General features: G+C 35.9%; 1 pseudogene; it reads right to left on the bottom strand.

Annotated features, from left to right (window-relative positions):
- Positions 1–11,132, bottom strand: part of LOC122732220 — a 64,928-nt pseudogene extending 53,796 nt beyond the window's left edge.
- Between the last annotated feature and the right edge of the window lie 3,491 nt (positions 11,133–14,623).

The following is a 14,623-nucleotide window of genomic DNA, read 5'->3' as shown; positions in this document are numbered from 1 at the left end:
TATCATTAAAAAGAATAAAAATTTTAAAAATTTTAAAAGTATTTGAATGATATGATATTTGGTGCACATATATTTTATATTAATATTCCTTCATTGTCTATTGTACCTCTCAGGAAAATAGTTTTCTTACTTCTTTTAATTACTTGTTTTAATCTTTTCCTTTGTCTGGAAACTTTAAAAAAAATCAGCTGAATCTTAATAGATTTTGCTCCTACTTATTTTTACTTGGTGTGTCTCTCTGTTTCAAGTGTGTTTCTTGTAAATAACATATGGATGGATTCTGCTTACTAATCCATTCTGTTATGTGTTTCCCTTTTATGGGTCAGGTCATCACTTGTACCTTCACAGCTATGGTTACTGTTACTAACTGTGTATTTCCCTTCATTCTATATTTTCCTGTTTATACTTCTTTTTCTCTCTTTTTACCTTGTCCCACCACAAAAGTCTGTTTTTCTTCTCACTACTACCTCCCTTAATATATCTATTCTTTTATCACCACTCACCACCTTTTGAAAATCTCCTTCCCTTATAGAGTAATATAGATTTTTATACCCAACTGAATGTGTATACCATCACTTCTTCAAGACAGTTCCAATGAGGGTAAGGTTCAAGGATTGTATGCCACCACCACCACCATCTTCCCCTTATTAATATCATTCTGAAGAAGTCTAAATAAGAAGAACCTGAACAGAGTATTCCAATAGGACAATCACTTCCCTAATTCTAAAATAAACATACACATGTATTTATATTTACATATTTTATAATGTAATATGCACATTCATATACATATATTCCTGTCTATATATTTATGTATCTGTGCATATACATATATGCATATATGCATTATGCTTTATATATGTTTATATGCATATATGTATTGTATATGTGCATATAAATCTAATGTACTTTTGTTCATGCACATATACACCAATATAACATATTAGTCTTTTTATCAGCTATATCACACTACTGATTTAAACTGAGCTCGAAATCAACTAAAACTCTGAAGCTACATTTATAAATAATATTTTTCAGCTCAAGTATACTTTATTTAATTCAATTTAACAAATGTATTTGTGCCTTAAAATAATTCATTACTTTAGAAGTTATGTACATAACACTAAGGAATGAGAGCACACTAATAATTAGTGTGATTAGGAAAGACTTCCTATGGGGTGGCTCATGAGCTGAGCCTTAAAAGAGAGTAAGAATTCTAGGAGGAAGAAGTAAGGAAGGAGTGTATTGCAGGAATGGCATAGACTGTTAACAACACTTAGGCGGGGATGGAATGTTGACTTTGATTAACAAAAAGTAGATTAATTAGTTAAAGCATAGACTATGTATAAAAGCAGTAATATAAAATGAGCTTCTGAAGATAACCTAGAGCAAAGGAGCTCTAAATAATAGAGTCAGCTTTCTGAGAGCTTTAAATACCATCCTAATAAGTTTGATTTTTAACCTAGCTAGTGGCAATGGAGACACACTAGATGGAGGTTCTTGAGCCAGGGAGTTAAATGGTCAGATTTAGATGATAGGATAATTATTTTGGCTCCAGTGTGCAGAGTAAATTAAAAAGGAGAATAACAAGTCTGGAATTCCATTAAGATGCTACTTTAATAGGCCAAGTGATAGGTGACAATATAAAAGTGGTCATGGATAAAGAGAGAAAGGAACACATGAGAGATATGTTATGCAAGTAGATGCAACAAGATTTTACAACTGGATGGGAAGGAAGAGGGAAGAGTTGATCATGATTCTGAGGTTGTGAATCTGAATTGTTGGGAAGGGTGGTGGTGCCCTTAACAATAACAGGAAAGATTGAAATAGACCTTCATCTTAAGGGACATTATATCAGGTATGAGTATGTAATGAAATAGAAGATAATGATTTGATTCTATTGAACTTAAAATGGCTTAGAAGGCATATATTTGGAGGTCTTTTTGAGGAGGTAAAAGGGGTCTTTCTTTGCCTCATTTCATAACTAGACTTAATAAGTGCATATGTATTGACTCAGGCCAGCTGAGACTTTTGAAAGACCTTAGCTTAAATGACCAAGGTCTCCTACTGCATATGGGGTCATTTCCAGGTGTTTTCATGTATATCTTGCCACTGGACCCAGATCTCTCCAGAGGAGAGATTGAGGTTGCACATCCCTGTTTCACTTAAATCATATTCACCGAGTCATAACATTACTCTGATGCCATGGTTCTCTTTGAGAATGGAGGACAAACAACAACAACAATATTTGGAGTTATTCGGTAAGCAGTTAATGATATAGAAATTGACACTAGGAGAGACTAATAATAGATGGATAAATAGATAGATGTGGATAATGTGTATGTCTATGTCTATGTCTGCATCTCTATCTATCTGTGTCTGTCTGTCTGTCTATCCATAGAGAGAGAGGATATATGAATATGTAGGGATATCTGAATAGAAATCATAATTGTACCTATGAGATCAAGGCAGCTCATTGAGAAAATCTGAAGAGAAAATGGAAAGCGGGTCTAGGAGAAAAATTAATCAGATGTCAGTGGTTAAGGGCCAGAGAGATGTAGATGAACACAGAGCTCTAAGAGACAATCATTCAGACCTAGGTAAGAGGAAAATTGAGAAAATAATGCCATACAATAGCATTGAGGAGTAACCAAATGAAGAATAGTAATTAATGGTAATGAAGAGTAAAAGAATAGTAGTAACTAAAAGTAGGGTATGTACAATAATGTAAAATGTCCCAGATAGGTCAAGAAGAATTAATATAGAAGTTTTGGTAGTTGTGGAGGTTTTGGTAACCTTGAACAGAGAAACTCAATTGAATATTGAGGTTGCAATGTTGTAACATGAGAAGAGTAATTGTAGGAAATGCCTTTTCCTCAAATTTTGACAGGAAAAGTGAGGGAATATGGACCATGCTTGTTGTTTTCCTTCATTGTGGAAGAGGACCATGGCATTGGGAGCTGATACCATGAATTTTAGTGAATTGGATTTAAGTGAGGGAAGGCTTTCCAAAGTCACCAACCTCACTTTCCTCCAGAGCCAACTGGGTCCAATGGCAAGATATACATAAGGATGATTAGAGATGGCCCTAGATATTTAAGGCAATTGGGGTTAAGTGACTTTCCCTGGGTCACACTAGTATATGAGATTAGATTTAAAGTTGGGTCCTCCCAGCTTCAGGGCCAGTATTCTATCCACTGTGCCACATAGTTGCCTCTTGAAAATGATAGCTTTAGAAAAAAGAAGGGTAAAATTAAAGTGCTTAAAGAATTGGATAACTAATTACACTACAGTAAAACTGGAAAACAGTATGGCAGAAGCAGGTATAAACTAACATCTCACTAAAATAAGGTCAAAATGGGTACATGATCTACACATGAAGGGTGAAACCACAAGCAAATTAAGGTAGCATATAATAGTTTATCAGATTTATGGACAGGAGAAAATTTAGGACCAATAAATATATAGCGAACATTACAAAACATAAAATAGATAAGTTGCATTATATAAAATTTAAAATCTTTTACACAAAGAAATCCAAGGTAACAAAAATTACAAGGAAAGCATAAATCTGGGAAAGATTTTTTGTAACACTTATCACTGATACAGTACTCATTTCTAATATATATATATATAGATAACTGAGTAGAATTTCTAAAACTATAAGTCATTTCCCAATTGATAAATGATCAAAGTATATGAACAGGCCATTTTCAGATATAAAGATCAAAGCTATCTAAAGACAAGAAAAAATGCTCTAAATCACTATTGATCAGAGAAATGCAAATTAAAACAACTCTGAGGTATCACCTCACACCTATCAGAGTGGCAAATGTAGCAAAAAAGGAAAATATTGAATGTTGGAGATGATGTGGGAAAACTGGGATGCTAGTCCAATGTTGGTAGATTTCTGAAAAGATCCAACCTCCTGGAGTGCAATTTAAAACTATGCACAAAGGGCTATAGAACTGTGTGTATACTATTTGATGCAGGAATACTACTGCTCAGTTTATATCCCAAAGACATCCCCCAAAAGAGAAAAAGACCTATTTGTACAAAAAATATTTATAGCAGCTATTTTTTTGTGGTGGCTAAGAACTGGAAAACAAAGGAAGGCCCATCAAATAGCAAATAGCTAAACAAGCTGTGGTATATGATTGTGATGGAATATTTTTCTGGTATAAAAATCAAAAGCAGGATGATTTTAGAAAGCCCAGGGTAGACTTAAATAAATTGATATATAGAGAAAAGAGCAGAACCAGAAGAAGGTTGTGCACAGTGATAGCAATATATTTTGATGAAGAACTGTGAATGATTTAACTATTCTCAGCAATACAATGATCCAAGACAATTCCAAAGGACTAATGATGAAGCATACTATCTACCTCCAAAGAAAGAACTGATATTGATTGAACACAGACTGAAACATGCTATTTTCACTTACTTTCATTTTTTTCTTTTATTCAAGTTTTCTTATACAAAATGGCTAATATGGTAATGTTTTACATAATTGCATATGTATAACGTATATCTGACTTACCATCTAAAAGAGGGGAAGGAGAGGGAGGGATAGAATTTGGAATTCAAAACTTTAAATAAAAAGGTTTATTAAAAGAATTAGAATTAGACAAATTTATAGACAGGGAAATAATTAATAGATTCGTAAAAATTGAAGAATAAATAATGAAAAGTTGAATAAAGGAGCAAACATAGACTAAAGAGTAGAGATGGGATCAAAATCAAAAGTTGGTCCTGGTGAGGAAGGAGGCAACATTTTTGACAGAGACTAGAACAAAGGAGAAGACTGTGGATTTTCTTGAGGATAGAGAAAAAAGAGATTAAAATTTAAAAGTTTCTATTTTTACTGTAAGGTAGGCATCACAGTCTTCTGCTAGGATTGGAAAGATTTAAGGAGGCTTGCAGAAAGGTCTGCAATATGAAACAACTGTTGGGAGTGCAATAAAAAATGAACAAGTAAAGAATTGTTAAAAAAAACTGTTCTAAATACATAGGATAATAGAGAGAGTTAAAATCAAGGTTATGAACTTGGGCTCAAGTCCCACATCTGAGACATTTGTGTGATACTCAGTAAGTTATTTAAACCTTCAGTATACTAAGTGTAAGGTTTAAGTTGCAGATCAAGTGCCTATTTCCACTGGTAAGAGTTTCCTACTCCGTTAAAGTGAGAGAATATATTTGTAAATAGGAAAAAAAAGAAAAAGAAATATTAAAGGACCCAGTAAATGGCAGATCGAATCAATACTCTTTTATAATTTATTCCACTTACATAAGAATAGAGAAATAGAAAGGCTACCTTTGTGTTTGGAAGCTAGGTGATGGGGTCAGGAAGAACTGAGTTCAAATAAGGCCTCAGATACATAAAAGCTCTGTAATTCTGAGCAAGTCATTTAACCTCTATGTATTTTTCCCTTTTTTACCTTTAAGATGGGGGTAATAATACCACTTGCCTCCCAGGATTATTGTGAGTTTAAAAAAAAAAAAACCAATGAGACAACTATAAATCACTTTGTTAGACTTAAAGTACTAGCTGTAATTACTAATTGCTTTTGTTGTTGTTATTAAAGTCACCCAGACTGACTTCTCAATGGTTTTCTGATGTCTTTAGTTTCATATCCCTTGTCCAATGTCAAGTGTGAATTTACTCATTTTTTCTACCCACTCCTCTGATTATTTTTCAGGCTCCTCATCCTCTTGCTGACCCATTAATGTGGGTATATTCCACAAGTATGACCTTGGTTCTATCTTTTTTTTTTTTTACCCTCTATATTCCCTTCCTTGACAAGCTCATTCAGCCCCATGGGCTCAATTACTACCTCTCTAGACCTGATTATTTATTTATTATCTATTTCTCCAGCCCTGACCTCTCTTCTGACCTCCAGTTTACCACTATATCCCTTTCCCATGGGAGGACTAATATGATGGTGATTATCTGGGCTAAAAGAAGGTCAATCACTTCATGAAGGAAGGGGAGTATAGCTAGAATTAGGAAGCAATATTTCAGTTATCCTCACAGCATCCTTGGGAGGCAGGTATCATCATTTTAGGGATGAGGAAATTGTGATTTCCAGTTTCAATAACTGTCATCATCATCAATGTAATCATCAATATAGTATTTTGAATTTTTGTAAATACACATATACATCACCTAATTTGATCCTCTGAAGTGTCCTCTGGCCACGTACTACATGACAGAAGATATCCATCCTCCCAAAGAATTTTTTTTCTTTTTTTTTTTTTTTTAGTGAGGCAATTGGGGTTAAGTGACTTGCCCAGGGTCACACAGCTAGTAAGTGTTAAGTGTCTGAGGCCAGATTTGAACTCAGGTACTCCTGACTCCAGGGCCGGTGCTCTATCCACTGTGCCACCTAGCTACCCCCCAAAGAATTTTTTAATTGGAATCTTTGATAAATTTTTCATATAGCAACACAAATTATCATGAATTACTTTTCATTTTATCCTCTTTATGGACTGTAACATCTACTAACTGAGAGACAACACTGTAACTAAATGATTTTATTTTCCCCCACTTTCTATCACATCCCTCTGCTCCTAATAGTCAGTTTATAAATGGCTTTTCAATAAATGGGTGGATGTTTCACCTTTCAAAATGACAATTTACAGAATGTTGAAATGTTATTTTCTATCTGGCCCACTTAATACTTTAAAAGGAATAAAAGGACAGTACCTCAATGGGATGCATTCCTGTGTCCATATACTTTTTTCAGTCTGTAATTGTCCCAAGCTCAAAACCCCCATGCCTCAGTTTAATAGTAGTTTTATATAGGTATCATATTCCCCAGTTCTGAGTCATGTGCCCTGGCTCCTGATGGCCCTCCAGAAAGTGATCCTACGTAGAGGCAATGTGTCCTGTCCTTAGTAGATACTGAGGCTCACTCTGTCCTCAAGTTACTTGCTGCTTGAGCAAAGAGGAAGGCCTAAAAGGAGAGCAAAGGAGGGATCCTTGACATTTTTGTGTTTTAGAGACTCTTTTAGGCATTTTAGAATTGGTAAATCCTATGAACCCCCTACTCAGAAAAAAAATAGTATTGAATCATAATTGATGGAAATGCACAATTTCAGCTAGAGATCAGTGAAAATAAATATGCAATTTCCCCCATCCAATTCTAAGAGCCCCTGAAATTTGTCAGTGGGCCCCAACTTGAGAACCCTTCCCCCAGAGCATATTTAGCCTTTCACACCAAAGGAAGAGACTCACTAAATCTGAGGAATTGTTTCATTTACATATAAAACATAAGGACCAGTAATGTCCTTTTCATATTTCTATGAAAGAAATGATCTTAGAACAGAATGTCTCATTCAATGCTTATTGACATTAATGTTTTTTTCAGAACACAAAGTATGCTTCTGACAACAGGCCTTCATTTATTTCCTCCTTTTGCTGCCCCACACCCAAATGCAATAATAATAGTTTTGCATGATTATATTTCTTTTCTCTAATAAGCTTCTATGGAATGAATTACAGGCAAAGGCCTCAAATTTGCACATAAGAAAGTATCATAAACTTAGTAATAACAATGGCATATTTTAAAGGGCTTAGAAGTTCACAAAGCTCTTTCCTTGAAGTAGTCTCCAGAGGTAGGGAAGTACAAGGATAGAGACAGAAAATCCAGTTAATAGGTGTTTATGTTTCTCTCTTTAGCCTTTACCTTTCAAGACACTCCACTAAATAATTTTCACTAATATCTTTCCTAAATACATTTTGTTCAGCCCAGCATCCCTCTTTGTGAAATTCAGCATTCCACAAAGCTTTTTTCCTCCAGTCTAGATTTATTTTTTTTTCTTTCTTTGCTTCAGGAAACTGCTCCTTTTCTTCAGACTGAGTAATCCCTTTCCTTCATCTGCATTTTTTTTACCTCCTAGATATTTATTTAAAGTCTAGTCCTCTGTTTGACTTTTTTATTCCTGAGTTTCCTAAATTGAGCTTTGTTCTCTCAGTTTCAATTCCCTCTCTCCCTGTTCTTTGCCCTCTTTGCAATCTTCCGGTATGAGATGAGACAAAGGATCCAAGAAAAACTGGAATACTTGACTAATTTTTTATCACATGAGGACTTTGGGAAATTACTGAGGTGATGGCCTTAACAATGTTTACCTCAGATGTATTGAAGCAATCTGCTTTGGCATGTTTAGGCAAGATAGAGTAATTCTCATGTTCTTTAAGTTACCATGGCCTGGTGTATGTTGGATGTTTGTGATGGTGTTAGATGATGTGTCCAGTGGTCATAGGAACATATGCAAATATTCATTGCAATTTACCCTATAATATTGCCCTGTTGATACTAGGAATACCATAGAATCACAGGATCATAAATCTAAAGCTGAAAAGTATTTCATAGACCATCAAGCCTAATTCTCTTATTTTAAAGCTAAGAAAATGGGTTTCCTGAGATACTAGATCCTGGTAGTCTACTGGTCATTTGTGGTAACCACAAGAGAGGATACCAAAGATATCCACTCTATTGTTTCTTTTCTTTTCTTTTTTCTTTTTCTTTTTCTTTTGCCGGGCAAGGGGGTTAAGTGTCACACAGCTAGTAAATGTCAAGGGCCCAGGGTCACACAGCTAGTAAATGTCAAGTGTCTGAGGCCAGATTTGAACTCAGGTCCTCCTGACTCCAGAGCTGTGCTTTATTCACTGCGCCATTTAGCTGCCCCAAAGAGTGATTATTTGGTTTTTGTTTTTTTGGGTTTTTTGTGAGACAATTGGTTTTAAGTGTCTTGCCCAAGGTCACACAGCTAGTAAGTGTTAAGTGTCTGAGTCCGGATTTGAACTCAGGTCCTCCTGAATCCAGGGCCTGTGCTCTATCCACTGCACCACCTAGCTGCCGCTCCATTGTTTCTTGAAGATGGCCCATTAAGATTTAGGATGCTTGATATTTCACCATTTCAGAGCTTACTGAGATGAAACAAAATGTAATAGTGTCAATGTGGAGTCCTTGTATGTCAATAGAAACAAAATATACTATTTGTAGAAAATTAGGGCCAAAGAATATCCCTAGGCAGTGTCTTGAAAGCATGAAAGGTTTTTGAAGTGGAGGAGAGAGTAAACAAACGCAGTGGCTTAGAAGGAAGGCTTTGGTGATGTGCTGACTTCCTGATATTTATCTCAGGAGGAAAAAGAATTGCCAGTTAGATAAGACCTTTCACAGAACTCTTGAGTACTTTTTAGGTGAAGGTATCTCTTTTGAAAAGTTTCTTTTAGTTGAAGCAATGGACCTTGGCACCTAGCTTCACATTTTTATACTATTTTGCTTAAAGCAATGTTTGAGGCAAGAAAGTATTTCCTAGGCCAAGGTCAAGCACTGTGACTACTAGGTGGGCATGAGTTACTAGATACCCAACAAAACAGACTTGCTCCATACTGGTCTTTGATTTTCAAATGTAGAGGAGGGGATAATTTTATGGTGAACAGATATCATCCAACAAAACAGATAGCCTACAAGTTTTCCTTTTAAGAAAATGTCATAAGTGAAAACAAAGAGGGTACCCATCAGTGCTGGGCAAATTATAATTTATGATTGTAATGGAATAAATTTGCACCATAACAAATGACAAAAGGTAGAGTTCCAGTGAAAACTGGAAAGAATTATATGAGATAATATGTATTGAGCAGAACTAGAACAATTTCTAGATTGACAACAATATAAAGTAACTTCAACAGAGTTAAGAACACTGATCAAGACTAAATGTTATTACAGAAGGTAGGTACAACCTCCTGATTGAGGTGATAAACTCAAGATATAGAATAATATTTACATTTTTGTTTCACATACCCTAAGTGGTAATTTGTTTTGATTAAATTTTGCATTTGTTCCAATTTCCTGCTCTTTTCTTTCCCAGTAGCAGTGTTGAATTATGAAGGGAGTAATGAAGAGTCTTCTTCTCCTACCAACACATTAAAAGAGAACCAACAAAACAAAACAAAACAAAACAAAACAAAAAACTGGAACCCAAAACTATAAATAAAAATGTTTATCATTTTTTAAAGGGAGTAACCTTCTTGGCTCAGCATATAAATTTATGTTATTTATACTGCTTCTCCGTGAAATTTTCAGATTGAGTTCAATGTAGCTCCTAAGTGTGTGAAGCAAATTAAATAATTAGGTTAACTTATTACAATTGTAACCAAACACCATCAAAGGCTGGAAAGAAATAAGTAATTTAAAAATAAATCACTTCATGAAACATTTATTCATTGTTAACATTTATCAGTGAAGATAGGGCTGTTCATGGACTGTTCTGAGTGAACATCATCCTGTAGTGCCTTGTATCCAAAAACCTACTTGATGCCTTCTAAGCCAAATTATCCACTTTTACCATTATCCCAATTTGGATTCATACCCATTTTCTCTGCAGACATAAGGGGGGGGGGTTGCAGAAAGAGAGGCAGAGGGACAGAGACAGAGAGAAACAGAGACAGAGAGACAAAAACAGAGACAGACAGAGACAGAAACAGAGAAACAGAGAGAAATTGCAGCAGGGGCAGGAGACACTGCATGAGAAAGTAAATACAATATTTTCATAAGTTTTTAGGGGACCTCAATCCATGCCTGGATTTTCCTGTAAAGGCCTTTCTGGGTTTCTAGTCATCACACACAACTTTGTACAAAAGAACACTCTTTAAAAAATATTTTTTTCTTGGTGAGCTCTCTAACTCACTACACAATTGTTCCAAGAAACATCAAAATAATGCCATAGGACAATTCCAGGAACAGCAAAATCCATAGAAGAAAGTACTGAGATCATTTTCCAAACAAGGTCAGCTTGAAAGTTTGAAAGAAGGGAGCTGCTGTGCTGAGACAGGAGTAGAGCCCAACCCCACAGTCACACTGATCTGGTCCCAGGAATGCCTCAACAGAGAAAGAGACCCCCAGAGCCTCTGAATTAGCTGCAGTGCCAGTATTGTCTGGAACTAAACTCACAGTCTGGTTAGAGGGCAGAGGCCTTGGCAGCAAGGAGATTACAGGGGTCTCTGCTGGTGCTTTGGCAGAACATGGGGTTTTCACCCCTATTGGATAACAGTAGGTAAGCTTGAGTAGCAGTGGCCCAGGTGGGGGAGGTGTACATGCTCGTAAGAGTTGACAACCACAAGACATGAAGCCTATTGATTAGCAAGTTGGTCTGGGGTCATCTATGGACCAGGGAACAAGCCAGGTGAATGAAGAACCTGCTCCTCCTTAAATCATACCACCTGGGACATTCTGAGGCTTGGGATAGTGCATACTGGAAACTGCTCCACTTTTATGAGCTAAAGGTCAAGTAAAAGAAAGGCAAGATGAGCAGACAGAGAAAGGTGAGTACCATAAGAAAGTTTGCTTAGTGACAAGGAAGATCGAGGTGCACCATCAGAGAAAGATGTCAATGTCAGAGGCCCTATATCTAAAGCTTCCAAGAAAAATACGAATTGGTCTCAGGACATAGAGGCACTTAAAAAGGACTTTGAAGATAAACTTAGAGAGGTAGAGGAAAAAATGGAAAGAGAAATGAGGGTGATGCAGGAAAGACATGAAAAAAAAAAAGTCAACAGCTTGAAAAGCCAAATGGAAAAGCTCTCTGAAGAAGTAGCTCTCTAAGAATTAGGATTGAACAAATGGAAGCCAGTGACTTTATGAGAAACCAAGATACAATAAAGCAATCCAAATGAAAAAAAAAAATTAGCGGGCAATGTGAAATACCTTCTTGAAAAAACTGCTTTCCTGGAAAATAGAGCCAGGAGAGATAATTCAGAAAGTACTGGTCTGCCTGAAAACCATGATCAAGAAAAGAGCTTAGACATCATCTTCCAAGATATTCTGAGGGCAGATTTCCCCAATATTATAGACGCAGAAGGTAAAATAGAAATTGAAAGAATCCACAGATCATCTCCTGAAAGAGATCCCAAAAGGAAAACTCCCAGGAATATTATAGGCAAATTGCAGAGCTCTCAGGTCAAGGAGAAAATATTGCAAGCTGCCAAAAAGAAAGAATTCAAGTACTGTGGAGCCCCAGTCAGGATAGCACAAGATCTAACAGCTTCTACATTAAAGGACCAGAGGGCATGGAATAAGATATTCCAGAGGGCAAAGGAATTGGGATTACAACCAAGAATCCCCTATCCAGCAAAACTTAATATAATCTTTCAGAGGAAAAAATGAGACTTCAATGAAAAAGAGGACTTTCAGGTATTTGTCATGAAAAAGACCTGAATTGAATGGCAAATTTGACTTTCAAATAGAATACCCTAGACAACCATAAAAAATTCAAGTTGGGGGACATACCTGGGGTTGTGCAGGGGGTGACTATCTTGTGTGTCTGAGTTCAGGTTTTGGCTGGGGTCACCCTGGGTATGTGATGTATGCTTTGTCCACTGTGTCACCTAGCTTCCCCATGATGATATCTTTTGGGTAAAATCGAGGGGTGAGAGGGGAGGGAGAAGGGCAGAGGTAGCATGGGGTGAAATCCCACATGAAATAAAATAGCAAAGGATTCATGGAATGGGGGAGGAGATTGGGGAAGAGCAGGGCAGTAAATTAACTTTATACTCATCAGAATTGGCTCAAGCAAGTAATAACATATGCACTCAATTGGGTAGAGTAATCTATCTAACCTTGCCGGAAAATAAGAGGGGAAGAGGATAAAGAGAGTGTGGCAAAAGAAGGGAGGACATATTGGGGGAGGGGACAGACAGAAGCAAATCCCTTTTGAAGAGGGTGAGGGTGAAAGAAGATAGATAATAGAGTAAATATCATGGGGAAGGGAATAGGATGGAGGGAAACAGTTAACTATAGTAATTGTGAAAAAGAGAATAGGGGGAAAATTATACAAAAAATATTTATAGCAATTCTTTGTGGGGGTTAAGAATTGGGAATCAAGGGAATATCCATCAGTTGAGGAATGACTGAAGAAGATGTGGTGGTATATGATTGTAGTGGAATAATATTGTCCTATAGGAAATGAAAAACAGGATGATCCCAGAAAAACCTTGAAAGACTCATGTGAACTGATGTACAGTGAAATGAACAGAACTTGGAGGAAATTATGCATAGTGACAGCTGTATTGTTTGATGAACAATTGCAATTGAGTGGAAAAAAGGTCACTGACCTTCCTTCCAAACTTCTGTATTTCTATTGAGGGCACCACCATCCTTTCTGTTAAGGAGTTTCACATCCTGGGAAACCTAGGGTACAACCATGTTAAAGAAGAAAGGGGTACAGATAAAAAGAGTATTTGTAAAACTGTTTTCCAGTTTTCTCAGAAGTTCTCATTGTTTTTCTTTCTTTCTTTCTTTCTTTCTTTCTTTCTTTCTTTCTTTCTTTCTTTCTTTCTTTCTTTCTTTCTTTCTTTCCTTCCTTCCTTCCTTCCTTCCTTCCTTCCTTCCTTCCTTCCTTCCTTCCTTCCTTCCTTCCTTCCTTCTCTCTCTCTCTCTCTCTCTCTCTCTCTCTCTCTCTCTCTCTCTTTCTTTCTTTCTTTCTTTCTTTCTTTCTTTCTTTCTTTCTTTCTTTCTTTTCTTTCTTTCTAGAAAACAGGGAATCCTTCCCTAGGTAATTTATGTTTTCCATTTAATTGAACACTGAAACTGTTTTGCATTCCCTCTTGCATTTTTTTTCTCCATTGATTTACCTCTCTATTTTTAAACTAATATCAGATGGTTTTGATGACTGCAGATTTATAATATAGTTTGAGGTCTAAAAATGCCATTCTGCCTTTGTTCCTACCTTTTTAATTACATGTCTTCATGTTCTAGATCTTCTATTTTTTCTTTTCTTTTCTTTTTGTTTTCCCCCAGGGCAATGAAGGTTAAGTGACTTGCCCAAGGTCACACAGCTTGTAAGTGTCAAGTGTTTGAGGCTGGATTTGAACTCAGGTCTTCCTGAATCCAGGGCCAGTGCTTTAACCACTGTGCCACCTAGCTCCCCCAATCTTATTTTTTCAATTAATTTTATTATTTTGTATTCTCTAAAGCATTTCTTTGAAAACATGATTGACATAGCACTGAAACTTTAAATTAAAATTGGTAGTATTATCATTTTCTTAAAATTGACTTCTTTTGGCCATGAGCACTGAGTATTCATCCAGCTATTTAATTGTTTTTGTAGGACTTTGTAATTAAATCTGTACAAGTATTTTGTGTGCTTTAGTAGACTGACACCTGATAATTGTGGACATTTTACAGCTGTTTGGAATGTGATTTTCATTTCAATTGTAGCCTCTCACATTGTGTTATTATTATATAAAATGTTATTAATTTATAAGTTTTTTTATAACTTGTCACTTTGCTGAAGCTAATGTTGTAATTTGCCATATATAATGTTGTATCTTTGCTGATTTCCTAGAATTTTCAAAGCAAACTATCTTCTCAGTAAAAAAAAGGAATAGATGTTTTTGTCCTCTTATGCATTTAATTTTTCTCTTTTCTTATTGTTATTGCTATTTGTTACAGAACTATATCCTACAAAAGTGGGGAAAATTAGCATCCTTCCTTTATTCATGCATTTATTTAGAGGGCATCTCCATTGGATGTGATGCCTGTTTTTGATTTTAGATAGATACTGTTATGACTTCAAAAAATGCCCTACTATGACTATAACATGTAAGGACATTAGCATA

The sequence above is a fragment of the Dromiciops gliroides genome, chromosome 6 (genome assembly GCF_019393635.1).
Source record: "Dromiciops gliroides isolate mDroGli1 chromosome 6, mDroGli1.pri, whole genome shotgun sequence".
NCBI classification, from domain to species: domain Eukaryota; kingdom Metazoa; phylum Chordata; class Mammalia; order Microbiotheria; family Microbiotheriidae; genus Dromiciops; species Dromiciops gliroides.
This window is presented reverse-complemented; position numbering and strand designations above follow the sequence as displayed.